A 19020-nucleotide genomic window follows, 5' to 3' on the forward strand; every position below is an offset into this window, starting at 1 on the left:
AGTAATTTCAGTGCTACAAATTGTCCCCAAGAAATTCTGGTAAGTAAATTTACTTATTTACTTATCTTACTTATATAAGATACTTACTTATCTTTTTTTTGTTTTGTTTTGTTTTTTTGAGATGGAGTCTCCCTCTGTTGCCCAGGCTGGAGTGAATTGGCCCCATCTCAGCTCACTGCAAGCTTTGCCTCCCGGGTTCAGGCCATTCTCTCACCTCAGCCTCCCAAGTAGCTGGGACTACAGGCAACTACCACCATGCCCGGCTAATTTTGTTTTTCTATTTTTAGTAGAGACGGGGTTTCACCGTGTTAGCCAGGATGGTCTCGATCTCCTGACCTCGTGATCTGTCCGCCTCAGCCTCCCAAAGTGCTGGGATTACAGGCGTGAGCCACCACACCCGGCCACTTATGTATCTTACTTATTTATTTTGTTTACATAAGTTATTATAGATAAGTAAATAAGCAAATGAATAAAATTTTTAAGTGCACCAATTACTACAAGAAAGAATGTAAGTAGGCCAGATGCTGTGGCTCACGCCTATAATCCCAGCACTTTGGGAGGCCAAGGCCGGCAGATTACTTGAGTTCAAGACCAGCCTAACCAACATGGTGAAACCTCATCTCTACTAAAAATACAAAAATTAGCCGGGTGTGGTGGTGTATGTGTGTAATCCAGCTACTTGGAAGGCTGAGGCAGGAGAATCACTTGAACCTAAGTAGCAGAGGTTGCAGTGAGCTGAGATCACACCACAGCACTCCAGCCTGGATGACAGAGTGAGACTCCATCTCAAAAAAAAAAAAAAAAACAAAACACAGAGAAAGAATGTAAGTAAGATAAAAAACTCAACTGTTGAACACTAGCTTATTGCTAGGATATATACACATAGATATACACATACATATATAATAAATAATATATGATTTATTTAATAGGAATTCATAAAATATGAATTTTATGAATACATTAAATACATATACACACATATATGTATATATGTGAATTCCTATTAAATAAATTACATTTATTTATATTATATGTATGTGTGTATGTATATGTATACATGAGAGAGATAGCTGAGGAAAATAGAGATATAGTAGAGTACTACGCAACTTTTTAACAAAATTACACCTTTATATAATACATAATGACCTGAAAAAAATGCTTGTAATGTTTGATGTAAAGAAAGAAAATCTGACCAGGCATGGTGGCTCATGCCTGTAACCTCAACACTTTGGGAGGCCAAGGCGGATGGATCACTTGAAGTCAGGATTTTGAGACCAGCCTGGTCAACATGATGAAACCTTGTCTTCACTAAAAAGACAAAAACTAGCCAGGTTTGGTGGCACATGCCGGTAATCCCAGCTACTCGGGAGGCTGAGGCAGGAGAATCGCTTGAGTCTGGGAGGCAGGGGTTGCAGTGAGCCAAGATTATGCCACTGCACTCCAGCCTGGGCAACAGAGTGAGACTCTGTCTCAAAAAACAAAAAAAAAAGAAAATTACAAATCAGTACATACAATGAATATATAAATAAATATATATAAATGTGTGCAGAGGAAAAAAGGCTAAAGGAAAATTAAAATGTTAAACATGCCTTTCCTTTAACTTTTATTTGACTTTTTATACGCTCCTATAATTATTATTTTATTTTTTTGAGACAGAGTCTCACTCTGTCACTCAGGCTGGAGTGCAATGGTGCAATCTTGGCTCACCACAACTTCTGCCTCCCAGGTTCAAGCGATCCTCCTGCCTCAGCCTCCTGAGTAGCTAGGATTACAGGTGCCTGATATCACACTTGGGTAATTTTTGTATATTTAGTACAGACAGGATTTTACCACATTAGTCAGGCTGGTCTCGAACTCCTGACCTGTGACCTGCTTGCTTGGGCCTCCCAAACTCCTGGGATTACAGGCATGAGCCACCATGCCCGGCTGATTAGAAAATTTTGCAAGGTGATTACTACTTAAAATAAAAACAAAAAAATGATACGATAGTTAAAGAAAAAGGGAACTTCTTTTTAGTGATACACCCAGTGTTGTAATTTGCATTTCAAGTATGATGACTAGCTCGTAGCAAACTAATAGTTCTAGACAAACACCTGAAAAATTCAAAACACATCCATGTGAAGGCATGGAAGAGCTTTAGAGACACCCAACAGTTAAAGAGCCAAGATCCAAGAGAAAAGGGAAACTCCACGGTGAGTCCGATATTCTGCTCACTGCTTTCCCAAGGGCCAGTACTGATCCTTAAGCTTCCAAGTGCTGAGAGCCTTCCATGTGAGGCAGAGAGCCCTGTGTAGAGGCTGAGAAGCCAGCACGGATTTTAAGAACCAGAGAGAAAGTAGAACCTTATCTACAAAGAAGCAACGGTAAGAATTGCATCAGGTTCTTTTTAAAAATTATGCAAGCAAGGAGAGAATGGAGCAAAATATATGAAGGGTTGAAAGTAAAGGACTACCAACTTAAAATCCTATACCCTTTAAAAAATGAAGGAGAAACAAAAGCTTTTCAGACAAACAAAAATTAAGGAAGCTTGTCAGCAGTAGATCTGACTTGCAACAAATGTTAAGAAAAATTATTCAGAAGGAAGGAAAATGATAGAGGTCAGAAACCTGGATTTAGATAAAGGAAGAACATTATAGAAGGAACTCATGAAGATCAAATAAAATCTTTTATTTTTCTTCTTCTTAATTGATCTCTAAAAGACAACAGTTTTTTTCAAAATAAGAGTGAAATGTAATCAGTGATTGTAGCTTATGGATAAGTGAAATGTGTATAAGCAACGTTACTGACAGAATGACAGGAGGGAGGAAAGGGAATATTCTGTTATAAGGTATTTTTACTAGCCATGAAGTGGTGTAGAATTGTTTGAAAGAGGACATGGACGATGTCCCCTTTACTAGATGAATGTAGTAAATGTGTACTACCAACTCAAAGGCAGCCACTGAGAAAAGCTTAAAAAAGAAGAAAAATTGGGCCTGGCGTGGTGGCTCATGCCTGTAATCCCAACACTTTGGGAGGCCGAGGCAGGCAGATCACAAGGTCAGGAGACTGAGACCATCTTGGCTAACACAGTGAAACCCCGTCTCTACTAAAAATACAAAAATTAACCAGGCATGGTGGCACATGCCTGTGGTCCCAGCTACTTGGGAGGCTGAGACAGGAGAATTGCTTAAACCTGGGAGGCAGAGGTTGCAGTGAGCTGAGATCATGCCACTGCACTCCAGCCTGGGTAACAGAGCAAGACTCCATCTCAAAAAGAAAAAAAAGGAAAAAATTGATTCATATACTAAGAGAGAAGAAAAGATGGAATTCTATAAAATGCTCAGTTAAAACAAGAGAAGGCAAAGAATAGAAGACCAAAAATGAAACAAAGAATAAGAGCAGCAAATAGAAAAAGGTAATAAATATTGTAGATATTTATCCAACTACATCAATAATTATTTTAAATGTAAATGATCTAATTGCACTAATTAAAAAGGGTAATGGATGCACCAAAATCTCATAAATCACCACTACAGAACTTATCCACATAACCAAATACCACCTATTCCATGAAAACCTACTGAAATACAAAATTAAAATTAAAATAATTAAAAATAAAATAAAGCACACAGACTGTCAGGATGGATAAGAAAGCAAGACCCAACTATATTTTGTGTATAAAAAATGCACTTTAAATGTCAAGATACAGAGTAAAGGTATAGCGATGTAGAACAATATACCATGCTAACTCTAATGAAAATAAAGCTGGAATAGCTATATTAATTTAGACAAAGTGGATCAAGAAAATTATTAAAGAAAATTGTCAGGGATAAAAAAGAGCATTACAGATACAGGGTAAAGAGGGGATTAAGGAGTAGGAAGCACCAGGAAATCTGTCTCCCAGCTAAACAAAATTTTACCTATTGGCAGAATCTGTTTGATGCAATTATTTTATTATTTTGAAACTCCGGGGTCTGTTGAAGGCTTGCAACTTCAATATAAGTGTTGGACAGTAAAATGCAGTTAATTTCGGTCAATTTTAGCTCTAGCATGGTAGTACCTACCCATCCACCACCTCCAGGCCCATGGCACATAACTGAACATGTGTCCCTGAAGCAGCTTGCACAGAGCTTGCAAGAGCCAAGGTGAGAAAAAGGAAACTGTCCTCCAAATGTTGGGAATCTGCACTTTGATTGTTGATTGCTGATCCCAGTCACAGGTGCAAAGAGGTGGTGGCCATTGTTGTACACCCTGCCCATTGCTGCAAGACCCACCTTATCCAACTGAAGTGACTTCTGGGGGATAAAAAGGGTCAGTGCCTTCTCTCCTCCTTATTTTCCTCTTTTCCCTTTTTAAGGATACAGACAGTGTGAAGACTTGGATATTCAAAGACTAACACCTATGTAGGGGAAATTAGAAAGTCATCACATATAACCAGAAAAGACACAGGCTCAGAAAATAACTGAAAGGGCCTTACATTTACACCTAAGGCCAATCATCATGGCATATGGGAGGCAGGACTAGATTGCAGCACTGGACAGAGCAGCGTGTGGAGGCCCACATTTGTGAATTTTAGCTCCAGGTCGACTGCAAGAACAAGCCAGCAATCCTGAGAGGACCCACAGACCCTGTGAGGGAAGTGAACTGCTCCTGCAGGTCTCAAGAGACACCCTAAATACTGTGAGTGCCCCACCTGCAGAAGTGGGAACACACACCCCCACTGCAGAAAGTGAAAGTCTGCAGGAGAAGTTTCTGACTTTACCTGGATCTGAGTCAATTTAGAGAGACAAGCGAAATACAGGGGTAGAGGAAGCAGCAGAAAGCCCTGGGAACTCACTGGGTTCCCAAGCAGGTCATTCCTGCTGGCACCACAGGGATCCACTGGGAGAGCAGTCAGAGGAGCAGGGGGTAAAACTTCACAGGGAGAAGGAAATCTCCAGGTGAACATTGTAACAGTTTGAACGGATAAGAAGCCTCCTGGCCAGAACTCGGGGGTTGGTGTAAATCCAGTGTGCAGACTCCAGAGGGAAGGGAAAAACCAAGTCCTTTTCTTTCATAGCTGGGAAGTAGGTAGCCTAGGGCAAGTTTTCAAGCCCCTCTCGGCCACCGCCCAGAAACAGACTTGGTGCTATTGGTGGGGACATGGTGGGAGGGAGGCAGGCCCTTCGGTTTGTGTGGGAGCTGGGTGAGGTCTGTGACTGCTGGTTTTCCCCCACTTCTCTGACAACCTGCATGACTCAGCAGAGGCAGCCATAATCCTCCTAGCTACACAACTCCAGTGATCTGGGAATCTCACCCCCTTCCCCATAGCAGCCACAGCAAGACCCACCCAAGGAAAGGCTGAGCCCAGACACACCTAACCCCGCCCCCACCTGGTGATCAGTCCCTACCCACCCCGGTAGTGAAAGACAAAGGGCATATAATCTTGGGAGTTCTAGGGCCCTGCCCACCACTGGTCCCTCTCCATACTACTATAGCTGATGCTCTCTGGAAAGCACTACCTCCTGGCAAAAGGCCAACCAGCACAAAATCAGAGTATTAAACCACCAAAGCTAAGAACCCTTACAGAGCCCATTGTACTCCCTCCCCAGCTCACCTCCACCAGAACAGGTACTGGTATCCATGGCTGAGAGACCCATAAATAGTTCACACCAAAGGACTCTGTGCAGACAACCTCTAGTACCAGCCCAGAGCTGGGTAGACTGCCTGGGTGGCTAGACCCAGAAGAGAGACAACAATCACTGCAGTTCAGCTCACAGTAAGCCACATCCATAGGAAAAGGGGGAGAGTATTGCATCAAGGGAACACCCTGTGGGACAAAAGAATCTGAACAACAATCTTCAGCCCTAGATATTCCCTCTGACAGAGCCTACCCGAATGAGAAGGAACCAGGAAACCAACCCTGGTAATATGACAACACAAGGCTCTTCGACACCGCCCAAAAATCACACTAGTTCACCAGCAATGGATCCAAACCAAGAAAAAATCCTTGATTTACCTGCAAAATAATTCAGGAGGTTAGTTATTAAGCTAATCAGGGAAGCACCAGAGAAAGGCAAAGCCCAATGCAAGAAAATCCAAACAACGATACAAGAAGTAAGGGGAGAAATATTTAAAGAAAAAGATGCAAAAGAAAAAACAATCAAAACTTCAGGAAACTTTGGACACACTTTTAGAAATGTGGAATGCTGTGGAAAGTCTCAGCAATAGAATTGAACAAGTAAAAGAAAGAAATTCAGAGCTTGAAACTTTGGACACACTTTTAGAAATGTAGAATGCTCTGGAAAGTCTCAGCAATAGAATTGAACAAATAGAAGAAAGAAATTCAGAGCTCGAAGACAAGATCTTTGAATTAACCCAATCCAACAAAGATAAAGAAAAAAGAATAAGAAAACATGAACAAAACCTCCAAGAAGTCTGGGATTATGTTAAACCTAAGAATAATCGGTGTTCCTGAAGAAGAGAATTCTGAAAGCCTGGAAAACATATTTGGGGGAATCATTGAGGAAAACTTCCCTGGCCTTGCTAGGGACCTAGACATCCAAACACAAGAAGCACAAACAACACCTAGGAAATTCATGGCAAAACGATCTTCACCTAGGCACATCAGATTATCCAAAGTTACGATGAAAGAAAGAATCTTTAGAGCTGTGAGACAGAAGCACCAGGTTACCTACAAAGAAAACCTATCAGATTAACAGCAGATTTCTCAGCAGAAACCCTACAAACCAGAAGGGATTGGGACCCTATCTTTAGCTTCCTCAAACAAAACAATTTTCAGCCAAGAATTTTGTATGCAATTAAACTAAGCATCATATATGAAGGAAAGATACAGTCCTTTTCAGACAAACAAATGCTGAGATAATTCACCATTAACAAGCCACCACTACAAGAACTGCTAAAAGAAGCTCTAAATCTTAAAACAAATCCTGGAAACACATCAAAATAGAACCTCTTTAAAACATAAATCACACAGGACCTATAAAGCAAAAATACAAGTTAAAAAGCAAAAACAAAATCAAACAAACAAAAAAAGGACACAGGCAACAAAGAGCATGATGAATGCAAGGGTACTTCATATTTCAATACCAAAATTGAATGTAAATGGCCTAAATGCTCCACCTACAAGATACAGAATGAATAATAACTCACCAACCAACTATCTGCTGCCTTCAGGAGATTCACCTAACACATAAGGACTCGCATAAACTTAAGGGGTGGAAAAAGGCATTTCATGCAAATGGACGCTAAAAGTGAGCAGGGGTAGCTATTCTTATATCAGACAAAACAAACTTTAAAGCAACAGCAGTTAAAAGAGACAAAGAGGGACATTATATAATGGTAAAAGGCATTGTCCAACAGGAAAATATTATAATCCTAAATATATATGCACCTAACACTGGAGTTCCCAAATTTATCAAACAATTACTACTAGACCTAAGAAATGAGATAGACAGCAACACAATAATAGTGGGAAACTTCAATATTCCACTGACAGCACTAGACAGGTCATCAAGACAGAAAGTCAACAAAGAAACAATGGATTTAAACTATATCCTGGAACAAATGAACTTAACAGGTATATACAGAATATTTCATCCAACAACTGCAGAATATACATTCTGTTCAACAGCGTGTGGAACTTTCTCCAAGATAGACCATATGATAGACCATAAAACAAACATCAGTAAATTTAAGAAAACTGAAATTATATCAGGCACTCTCTCAGACCACAGTGGAATAAAACTGGAAATAATCTCCAAGAGGAACTTTCAAACCCATGCAAATACATGGAAATTAAATAAACTGCTCCTGAATGAGCACTGAGTCAAAAACGAAATCAAGATGGAAATTAAAAAATTCTTCAAACAGAACAACAGTAACGACACAACCTACCAAAACCTCTGGGATATAGCAAAGGGGATGCTAAGAGGAAAATTCATAGCCCTAAATGCCTACATCAAAAAGACTGAAAGAGCACAAACTGACATTCTAAGGACACACCTCAAGGAACTAGAGAAACAAGAAAAAAAAAATCAAACCAAAACTCAGCAGAAGAAAGGAAATAACCAAGATCAGAGCAGAACAAAATGAAATTGAAACAAAAAAAAAAATTACAAAAGATAAATGAAACAAAAAGCTGAATTTTTGAAAAGTTAAATAAAATTGATAGATCATTAGCAATATTAACCAAGAAAGGAAGAGAGAGAATCAAAATAACCTCATTAAGAAATGAAACAGGCCTGTAATCCCAGCACTTTGGGAGGCCGAGGCGGGCAGATCACAAGGTCAGGAGATCTAGACCACGGTGAAACCCCGTCTCTACTAAAAATACAAAAAATTAGCCAGGAGCAGTGGCGGGCGCCTGTAGTCCCAGCTACTCAGGAGGCTGAGGCAGGAGAATAGCGTGATTCCGGGAGGCGGAGCTTGCAGTGAGCCGAGATCGTGCCACTGCACTCCTGCCAGGGGAACAGAGGGAGACTCCGTCTCAAAAAAAAAAAAAAAAAAAAAAAAAAAAAAAAAAAAAAGACATGAAACAGGAGATATTACAATGGATACAACTGAAATACAAAAGATCATTCAAGGCTACTATGAGCACATTTATGCACATAAACTCTAAAACCCTGACGACATGGAGAAATTCCTGGAAAAATACAACCCTCCTAGCTTAAATCAGGAAGAATTAGATACCCTGAACAGACCAATAACAAGCAGTGAGATTGAAATGGTAATTTTAAAATTACCAACAAAAAAGTCCAAGACAAGATGGATTCTCAGCAGAATTCTACCAGACATTCAAAGAAGAATTGGTACAAATCCTTTTGGCACTATTTCAGAAGATAAAGAAAGAACCCTCCCTAATTCATTCTATGGAGCCAGCATTACCCTAACACCAAAACCAGGAAAGAACATAAACCAAAAACAAAAACTACAGACAGATATCCTTGATGAACATAAATGCTAAACTCCTTAATAAAATAATAGCTAACCAAATCCAACAACATATCAAAAAGATAATCCACCATGATCAAGTGGGTTTCACACCAGGGATGCAGGGATGGTTTAACATATGCAAGTAAATAAATGTGATACACCACAGAAAGAGAATTAAAAACAAAAATCACATGATCATCTCAATAGATGCAGATGCAGAAAAAGCATCTGACAAAATCCAGCATTCCTTTATGATTAAAACTTCCAGCAAAATTGGCATACAAGGGACATAGCTTAATATAATAAAAGCCATCTATGACAAACCCACAGTCAATATAATACTGAATGGCGAAAAGTTGAAAGCATTACCTCTGAGAACTGGAACAAGACAAGGATACCCACTCTCACCTCTTCTCTTCAACGTAGTACTGGAAATCCTAGCCAGAGCAATCAGACAAGAGAAAGAAATAAAGGGCATCCAAATCAGTAAAGAGGAAGTCAGACTGTCACTGTTTGCTGCCAATATGATCATTTGTCTTGAAAATCCTAAAGACTCCTCCAGATAGCTCCTAGAACTGATAAAAGAATTCATCAAAGTTTCTGGATGCAAGATTAATGTATACAAATCGGTAGCTCTTCTATACACCAACAGTGACCAGAGAATCAAATCAAGAACCCTTTTATAATAGCTGAAAAAAAAAAAAAAAAAAAAAAAAAAAAAAAAAAAAAAAACCTTAGGAATATACCTAACCAAGGAGTTGAAAGACCGCTACCAGGAGAACTACCAAACATTGCTGAAAGAAATCATAGATGACAGAAACAAATGGAAACACATTCCATGCTCATTAATGGGTAGAATCAATATTGTGAAAATGATCATACTGCCAAAAGCAATCTACAAATGCAGTGTAATCCCCATCAAAATACCACCATCAGTCCTAACAGAATTAGAAAAAAAAATTCTAAAATTCATATGGAACCAAAAAAGAGCCAGCATAGCCAAAGCAAGACTAAGCAAAAAGAACAAACCTGGAGGCATCACACTACCTTATTTCAAACTATACTATAAGGCCATAGTCACCAAAAGAGCATGGTACTGGTATAAAAATAGGCACATAGAGCAATGGAACAGAATAGAGAACCCAGAAATAAATCCAAATACTTACAGCCAACTGATCTTCAACAAAGCAAACAAAAACATAAAGTAGGGGAAAGGACACCCTTTTCAACAAATGCTGCTAGGATAATTGGCTAGCTACATGTAGGAATATGAAACTGGATCATAATCTCTCACCTTACACAAAAATCAACTCAGGATGGATTAAGGACTTAAACCTAAGATCTGAAACTATAAAAATTCTAGAAGATAACATTGGAAAAACCCTTCTAGACATTGGCTTAGGCAAGGATTTCATGACCAAGAACCCAAAAGCAAATGCAATAAAAACAAAGATAAATGGCTGGGATCTAATTAAACTAAAGAGCATTTGCATGGCAAAAGGAACAGTCAGTAGGGTAAACAGACGACCCACAGAGTGGGAGGAAATCTTCACAATCTATACATTTGACAAAGGACTAATATGTAGAACCCACAAGGAGCTCAGACAAATCAGTAACATGAAAACAAACAATCCCATCAAAAAGTGGGCTAAGGACATGAATAGACAATTCTCAAAAGAAGATATACAAATGGCCAACAAACAAAAAAAATGCTGAACATCACTAATGATCTGGGAAATGCCAATCAAAACCACAATGCAATACCGCCTTACTCCTACAAGAATAGCCATAATAAAAAAATCAAAAACTGTAGGTGTTGGCATGGACGTGGTGATCCAGGAACACTTCTACACTGCTGGTGGGAATGTAAACTAGTATAGCCACTATGGAAATCTGTGCAGAGATTCCTAAAAGAACTAAAAGTAGAACTACCATTTGATCTAGGAATCCCACTACTGGGTATCTACCCAGAGGAAAATAAGTCATTATTGGAAAGAGATACTTGCACATGCATATTTATAGCAGCACATTTCACAATTGCAAAATCGTGGAACCAACCAAATGCCCATCAATCAACGAGTAAATAAAGAAACTGTGGTATATATACATACAATGGAATACTACTCAGCCATAAAAAGGAAAGAATTAACAGCATTTGCAATTACCTGGATAAGATTGGAGACATTCTAAGTGGAGTAGCTCAGGAATGGAAAACCAAACATTGTATGTTCTGACTGATATGTGGGAGCTAAGCTATGAAGATGCAAAGGAGTAGGAATGATACAATGGACTTTGGGGACTTAGGGGGAAGAGTGGGAGCAAGGGTGAGGAATAAAAGACTACAAATATGGTGCAGTGTATACTGCTCACGTGATGGGTGCACCAAAATCTCACAAATCACCACTAAAGTGGTGATTCTTGCCCATCTTCAGGATTTATTGGTTTTTGTTTGTTTGTTTGAGAGAGAAGGGAAATCTAAAATCTATAATCTAAGCTTCCACCTTAAGAACCTAGAAAAAAAGGCAATTTAAATGCAATATGGCTGGGTGCAGTGGCTCATGCCTGCAGTCCCAGCACTTTGGGAGACTGAGGCAGGTGGATCACCTGAGGTCAGGAGTTCAAGGCCAGCCTGACCACAAAATTTACTCATGTAACCAAATACCACCTGTACCCTAATAACTTATGGGGGATAAAAAGTTTACACTTAAGGCCAATTTTCAGCCAGAGGTAGTCTACAACAATCAAAACCAAAACAAACAAACAAACAAACAAAAACCAGTAAATCCTGAAGATGGGCGAGAATCTACTTTCCACAGTTACTATATTATTAGTGATAGAACTCTAAGGAGAAACAGATAAACCCACCCTTATAGTTGGAGACTTTGGCATTGCTTTATCAGAAATGGACAGGTCCAGCAGTCAGAAAATAGGTAAGGATATAATTGAATGGAAAAGTACCATCAATCAACTGGATCAAATCAATATTTGTAAAATATTTCATCCGATGACAGCAGAATATATATTCTTTTCATGCTCACAATCAACATTCACCAAGATATACCACATTCCAAGCCATAAAATACATCTCAACAAATTTAAAATAATAGACATTATACAAAGTATGCTCTCAGACGGTATTGGAATTAAATTAGAAATCAATAATAAAAAGATAGCTGGAAAACCCCAAAACTCATGGAAATCAAACAACACATTTTAAGATCAAAGGAGAAGTCTGTAGAAAAATTTAAAAGTACTTCAACTTCAATTAAAATGACAAAAAAGCTCATCAAAATGTGTGGGATGCAGTGAGACAGTACTTAAAGGGAAATTTACAGAACTGAATACATCCATTAGAAAAGAAGGGAAATCTAAAATCTATAATCTAAGCTTCCACCTTAAGAACCTAGGAAAAAAGGCAATTTAAATGTAATATGGCCGGGTGCAGTGGCTCATGCCTGTAATGCCAGCACTTTGGGAGACTGAGGCAGGTGGATCATCTGAGGTCAGAAGTTCAAGGCCAGCCTGACCAACATGGTGAAACCCCATCTCTACTAAAAATACAAAAATTGGCTGGGTGTGGTGATGCATGCGTGTAGTCCCAGCTACTCAAGAGGCTGAGGCAGGAGAATTGCTTGAACCTGGGAGGTGGAGGTTGTGCCACTGCATTCCAGCCTAGGCAATAGAGAAAGACTCTGTCTCTGAAAATAAATAAATAAATAAATAAATAAATAAATGCAATGTAAGCAGAAGAAAAGAAAAGAAATAATAAGAATTAGAACAGAAATCAATGAAATTGGAAATAGGAAATAAAGAAAAAAGGTGATTCTTTGAAATGATAAATAAATTTTAAAACATTCACATAGGTTAACTAAGAAAAAAGAGAAAAGACACACATTGCTAATATCAGAAAGGAAAGTGGAGCCATCATTACTGATCCTATGAACATTAAAAAGATAATAAAGAAACATAATTGATTCCATGGCCACAAATTCAAAAACCTAAATAAAATGAACCAATTTTTTGAAGGATATGATTTACCAAAACTCACACAAAGAGAAATAGATAATCTCAATAGTGCCACATCTATTTTAAAATTAGACCAATAATTAAAAACCTTCTAAAACAAACAAACCATGCCCAATTGAATTCATTGCTGAGTTCTCCCAAACATTTAAGGAAGTAATGATTACTTACCGAAAATAGAAGCAAAAGGAATACTTTCTAACTCAGTCTATGAGACCAGTATTACAAAGGCATTGCAAAAAATAAAACTATAGACCAATATCTCTCAGAAATATAGATGCAAAAATTCTCAACAAAATATTAGAAAATGGAATCCAACAATGTAAAAAAAAATTGTATATCACAACCAACTCAGATCTATTCCAGGATGGAAGGCTGATTCAACATATGAAAATAAATTAATATAATCTATAATTTCAACCAACTAAAGGACAAGAATCTCATGATTATGTAAATAGATACAGAAAAGTATTTGACAAAATTCAACACTTGTTCAAGATAAAAACTCCTAGCAAACTAGGATTAGAGCAGAACATCCTCAACTTGATGAATGACATCTACCGTTAACATCATACTTGAAAGAAAAACCTACTGTTAACATCATACTTGATGATGAAAAACTAGATGTTTTTCTACTAAGATCAGGAATGAGGCAAGGATGTCCATTCTTACCACTCCTATCAACATTGTTCTGAGAGTTTCAGCTAATGCAATAAGACAAGAAAAGGAAATAAGAGATATACAGATTGGAAGGAAAGAAAGAAAACCATCTTTGCAGATGACATGGTTATCTATGTAGAAATCCCAAAGAATAAACCAAAACAAAACTCTCCCAGAACTAAGTAAGCAATTATGGCAAGCTGTAGGATAAAATATAATATTAGACAAAAGGTAATTGCTTTCTTATTATCCAGCAATTTAAAAAAATGAAATTTGAAAATAAAATATAAACCATTCCCACTAGCACCAAAAAAAGGTCAAAAAAAGAATGCGCTTTATATGAGGAAAACTACAAAATTCTAATGAAGAAAATGTTTTAAAATATCTAAATAAATGCAGACATATTTCGCATACATGGATAAGAAGTCTTAATATCATCAAGATGTCAGTTATTTCAATAAAATCTGTAAATTAAATGAAATCCCATATAATTTGTTATCCCAGAAAGTTAATTTGTACATTTTGCTAAATGGATTCTAATGCTTATATGAAGATGCAAAGGACCCAGAATAGTCAACACAACATTAAACAACAGTGTTGGAGATCTGACATGACACTTCCCAAATTCAATACTTAGTAGAAAGCTATAAATCAACACAATATGGTATTGGCAAAGGAAGAGACAAATACATGATTGAACAGAAATAGATCCACACAAATGAAGTCAATTGATCTTTGACAAAGGAACAAAAGCAATTCAATGGAGGAAGTGTAGTATTCAATAAATGGTGCTGGAACAACTGGACATCTGTATTAGTCCGTTCTCACATTGTTATAAAGAACTTCCTGAGACTGGGTAATTTATGAGGAAAGGAAGTTTACTGTTCCTTTACAAAGAAAGGAACTATTGGTTCATAGTTCCACTGGCTATACAGGAAGCATGGCTGGGGAGGCCTCAGGAAACTTACAATCATGGCAGAAGGTGAAGGGGAAGCAAGCACATCTTCACATGGTCAGCAAGAGAGAGCAAAGGGAGAGGTGCTACACACGTTTTAAACAGCGAGATCTCATGAGAATTCACTCACTATCATGAGAACAGCAAGGGGGAAATCCATCCCCATGATCCAGTCACCTTCCACCAGGTCCCTCCCCTAACATTGAGGATTACAATTCCACATGGGTTTGGGTTGGGACACAGAGTCAAACCACATCAACATCTAAATGCAAAAAATGAATCTAGACATAGACCTTATACCTTTCACAAAAATTAACTGAAAATAGATCATAGACCTAGATCTATTTTAATGTTTTAAAGTGCAAAACTATAAATTTCTAAGACGATAACATAGGAGAAAACCTAGATGACCTTAGGATTGATGATGAAGTTTTGGAGACCACACCAAAAACATGATCCATGAAATAAGTAATTGATAATCTGGATTTCATTGTAATTAAAACTTCTGCTCTGCAAAAGACACTGTTTAAAGGACGAAGTGACAAGCTAAAGACTGGTAGAAAACATTTGCAAAACATATATCTTCATAAAGGATTGGTACCCAAAATACACAAAGAATTCTTAAAACACAATAATGAAACAATCCAATTAAAAAGTGAGCAAAAGACCTGAACAGACATCTTACCAAAGAAGATGTTCATGTAGCAAATAAGTACATGAAAAGATGCTCAACATCATATGTTATTAGAGAATTAGAGAATTTTCAAGTAAAATAACAATAAGATACCACTCTACAGCTATTAGAATGGATAAAATCAAAAACACTGACAAAATTAACAGCTGACAAAGATATGGAAAAACCAACACTAATATTCATTGTTTGTGGGAATGCAAAATGGTACAGCATCTTTGAAACACAGTTCAGCCTTTTCTTATAAAACTAAACACACTCTTACCATATGATCCAGCAATTGTGCTCCTTGGTATTTAACCAAATGAGTTGAAAACGTATGTACACACAAAAACCAGCACACAAATGCTTATAGCACTTCATTAATAATTGTCAAAACTTGGAAGCAACCAAGATATCCTTCAATAGGTAAATGCATAAATGAATTGTGGCACATTCATATCAGAAAACAGCATTCAACAATAAAAAGAAATAAACTAGTACAAAAAGACATAGAGGAAACTTAAATACATGTTAGTGAAATCAGTCAGTCTGAAAAGGCTACATATTGTATGATTCCATCTGTATGACATTCTAAAAAAGAAAAAATGATGGAGACAGCCAAAAAGATTAGTGGTTGCCAGTGGTTCAAGTGGAGGGAGAGAGGGATAAATAGGTGGAGCACAGGGGATTTTTATGGCAGTGAAGCTATTCTCTATAACACTGAAATGGTAGACACACTAGTTAAAACACATAGAAAATTCAATAGACATAGTGACCCCTAAGGTAAATTATGGATGTTAGGTATTGGTGAATCAATTTTAACAAATGTATCACATTACTGCAGGATGCTAATAATGGGGGAAAATGAAGGTTGGGATATAAGAAGGTATATGTCCTTCCTGCTTGTTTTTCTGTAAGCCTAAAACAACTCTAACAAAATTAAGCTTATTAATTAAAAAAATCAATCCATCATCCAATTAGAAAATGGGCAAAAGACATAAAGACACATGTCACTGAGGAGGACATACAGATAGTGAATAAGCACATGAAAAGATGTTCATTAATTATTGGGGAACTGCAAATTAGGACCATGACAATACCAAATCCTGGTGAGGATGTAAAGAGCCTGATTTTCTCAAGCATTGATAATGGAAATGTAAAATAATACAGTCACTCTGGAAAATACCTTGTCAGTTTCTTTTTTAAAAAATTAAATGTAATAACTACCATAGGACCCTGAATTGCACTCTTAGGCATTTATCCCAGAGAAATGAAAACACATGTCCACCCAAACACCTATAAATCAATGTTCCTGGATGCATTATTTGTAATAGCCAAAATATGGAAACAACTACAATGCCCCTCAACAGGTGAATGGGTTAACAAACTGTAGTACAGATAATATGGTACCAAATCTCTGCGGTGCAGCAACAAAAAGGAACAAACTATTGATACACGCAACAATTTGGATAGATCTCAAGGCCATTATGCTGAGTGAGAAAAGCTGATCTTGAAATGTCACATACTGTATAATTCCATTTATATAACATTCTCAAAATGACAAGAGTGTGAAGATAGAAAACGTATCAGTGATTGCCAACGGTTGATGATGGTGGGAGATCAGGAGGTTTAGAGTGACTATCAGGGAATAGCAGAGGCAGACCCTTGTGGTGCTAGAGGATTTCAGTATTCTCATTGGCATGGTGGCTGCATGAATCCACACTTGTGATAAATGACATAGACCTATACACACACAATGAACCAGTGTCAGTCTCCTGTCTTTGTTATGGTACTATAGTTATATACGTTGGAACAATTAGGGGAAATTGGGTGAAGGGTTAGTGCGCAGAGTTGCTGTGTGCTAACTTCGTAATTTTCTATGAATCTACAATTATTTCAAAATAAAAAGTTGGCCGGGCACGGTGGCTCACACCTGTAATCCCAGCACTTTGGGAGGCTGAGGCAGGCAGATCGCCTGCAACCAGGAGTTCGAGAACACCTTGGCCAACATGATGAGACCCTGTCTCCACTAGAAATACAAAAATTAGCCAGGCATGGTGGTACACGACTGTATCCCAGCTACTCAGGAGGCTGAGGTAGGAGAATCACTTGAACCTGGGAGGCAGATGTTGCAGTGAGCCAAGATTGCATCACTGTACTCCAACCTGGGTGACAGAATGAGACTCTGTCGCAAAAAAATAAAATAAAATAAGTTAAAATTTTTTGATGTTTAGAATTACGAACATGACATGTTTATCAGTTAGGCATAGTTAAAGAGAGAATTGGTAAGTTGTAAATAAGTTGACTGAAGCCTGGAGATTAAAAAAAAAAAAAAAAAGAATGTGAGACATGTAAAAGGGCATAAGAGATGTATGGCAGTCAGCAGAAAGATTTAACATATACATAATCAGAGTCCCAGAATGGGAGGAGAGAGGAAATGAAGAGAGGAAAACTTTGGGAAGATAATAGGTTAGAATTTTCCAAAACTGAAGAGAGACACCAAATTACAGATTCAGGAAATTCTGTGAAATTCAAGAAGAGGAAGTACAAAGAAAATTATCCTTGTATCACAGTAAAACAAAGACAAAAAACAAGCAGCACTCCCAGTGGCAACACAGGAGGACGTATTTTTACATGTTCTTCATCATCACAACATTAAAAGTACAACTGACATCTCAACAGAAATCAAGGAAGAAAGAATTCAATGGACTTATACAAAGTACCAAAAATAAAACTAGCTACCAAACACTCTAGAATTCTATACCCAGAAAAAATATCTTCCCAGAGTGAAGGCACAATAAAGACACTTTCAGAATAACAAGACTGAAATAATTCATTGTATCAAATTCACAATAAAAATTTCTACAGACTAAAGGAAAAGATGTCAAATGGAAATAAGAAAATGCAGAGATAAGAAAATGGAATAATATGAAATAATTAATCCAAGAAGCAGCAAGAACATAGAGAAAAGCAATCATATAATAGTTGGGCCAAATAAAAAACAAATAGTAAGACAGTAGATAACATTTAAATGTATCAATAACTACCTTGAGTGTAAATGAACAAAATAAATATCCATCCTAACACTGCATTTTAAAAACAAATTTTTAAAATAGCAACCATCAATGCTGCTTTCACAGGATACGTCTTAAATATAAATGAACAGGGAGGTTGAAAGTAGAATGAAAAATGTCTATATCATGCAAACATTAGCCAATAGAAAACATATGTAATTATAGCAATGTCAGACAAAGTACCCTGCAGGACAAAATGCGCTACTAGAGATATAAAAAGCATTTCCTATTGATAAATGATGATTTACCAGGGAGATACCACAATTCTAAATGTGTATGTACCAAATTAATATGCTTCAAAATATGTACACAATTTAACAAATATCAAAGTGGAAATAGACATATCTACACTCAGTGTGAGATTTTAACATACCTCTCTCAGCAACTAATTTGCATTTCTTTGGTTATTGGAGGATCAGAATTGGTTTTGTGTTCTTCTTAGTTTTTTGTGGTTATATATGAAGCTGATACTTCACATATTTCACATGTTTTTCCACTGGAATGTTGCCTTTTTGCTTATTGATACGTAAGTCTTCTTTTTAAGATTTACTTCACAACATATGCTATAAGTAGTTCTTGCCAGCATTTGTCTTTTTATTTTATGAGTTTTGAAATTTTTGTAAAATACAATCTTCTCAACATTTTAAGTGATGTTTCCTGCATTGTTTTCATCCCTGAAACCTAAAAGAGTGTGTTTTGATAGATTTATTTTTCCCTAG

The 19020-nt window shown here is 37.3% G+C and overlaps 1 protein-coding gene across 4 annotated transcripts in view; it reads right to left on the reverse strand.

Moving 5' to 3' along the window:
- Positions 1 to 19020, reverse strand: part of DDC (dopa decarboxylase) — a 106687-nt gene that overhangs the window by 47994 nt on the left and 39673 nt on the right. The gene's annotated exons all lie outside the window — the stretch shown is intronic.

This window comes from Macaca thibetana, chromosome 3 (assembly GCF_024542745.1).
Source record: "Macaca thibetana thibetana isolate TM-01 chromosome 3, ASM2454274v1, whole genome shotgun sequence".
Taxonomy (NCBI): Eukaryota; Metazoa; Chordata; class Mammalia; order Primates; family Cercopithecidae; genus Macaca; species Macaca thibetana.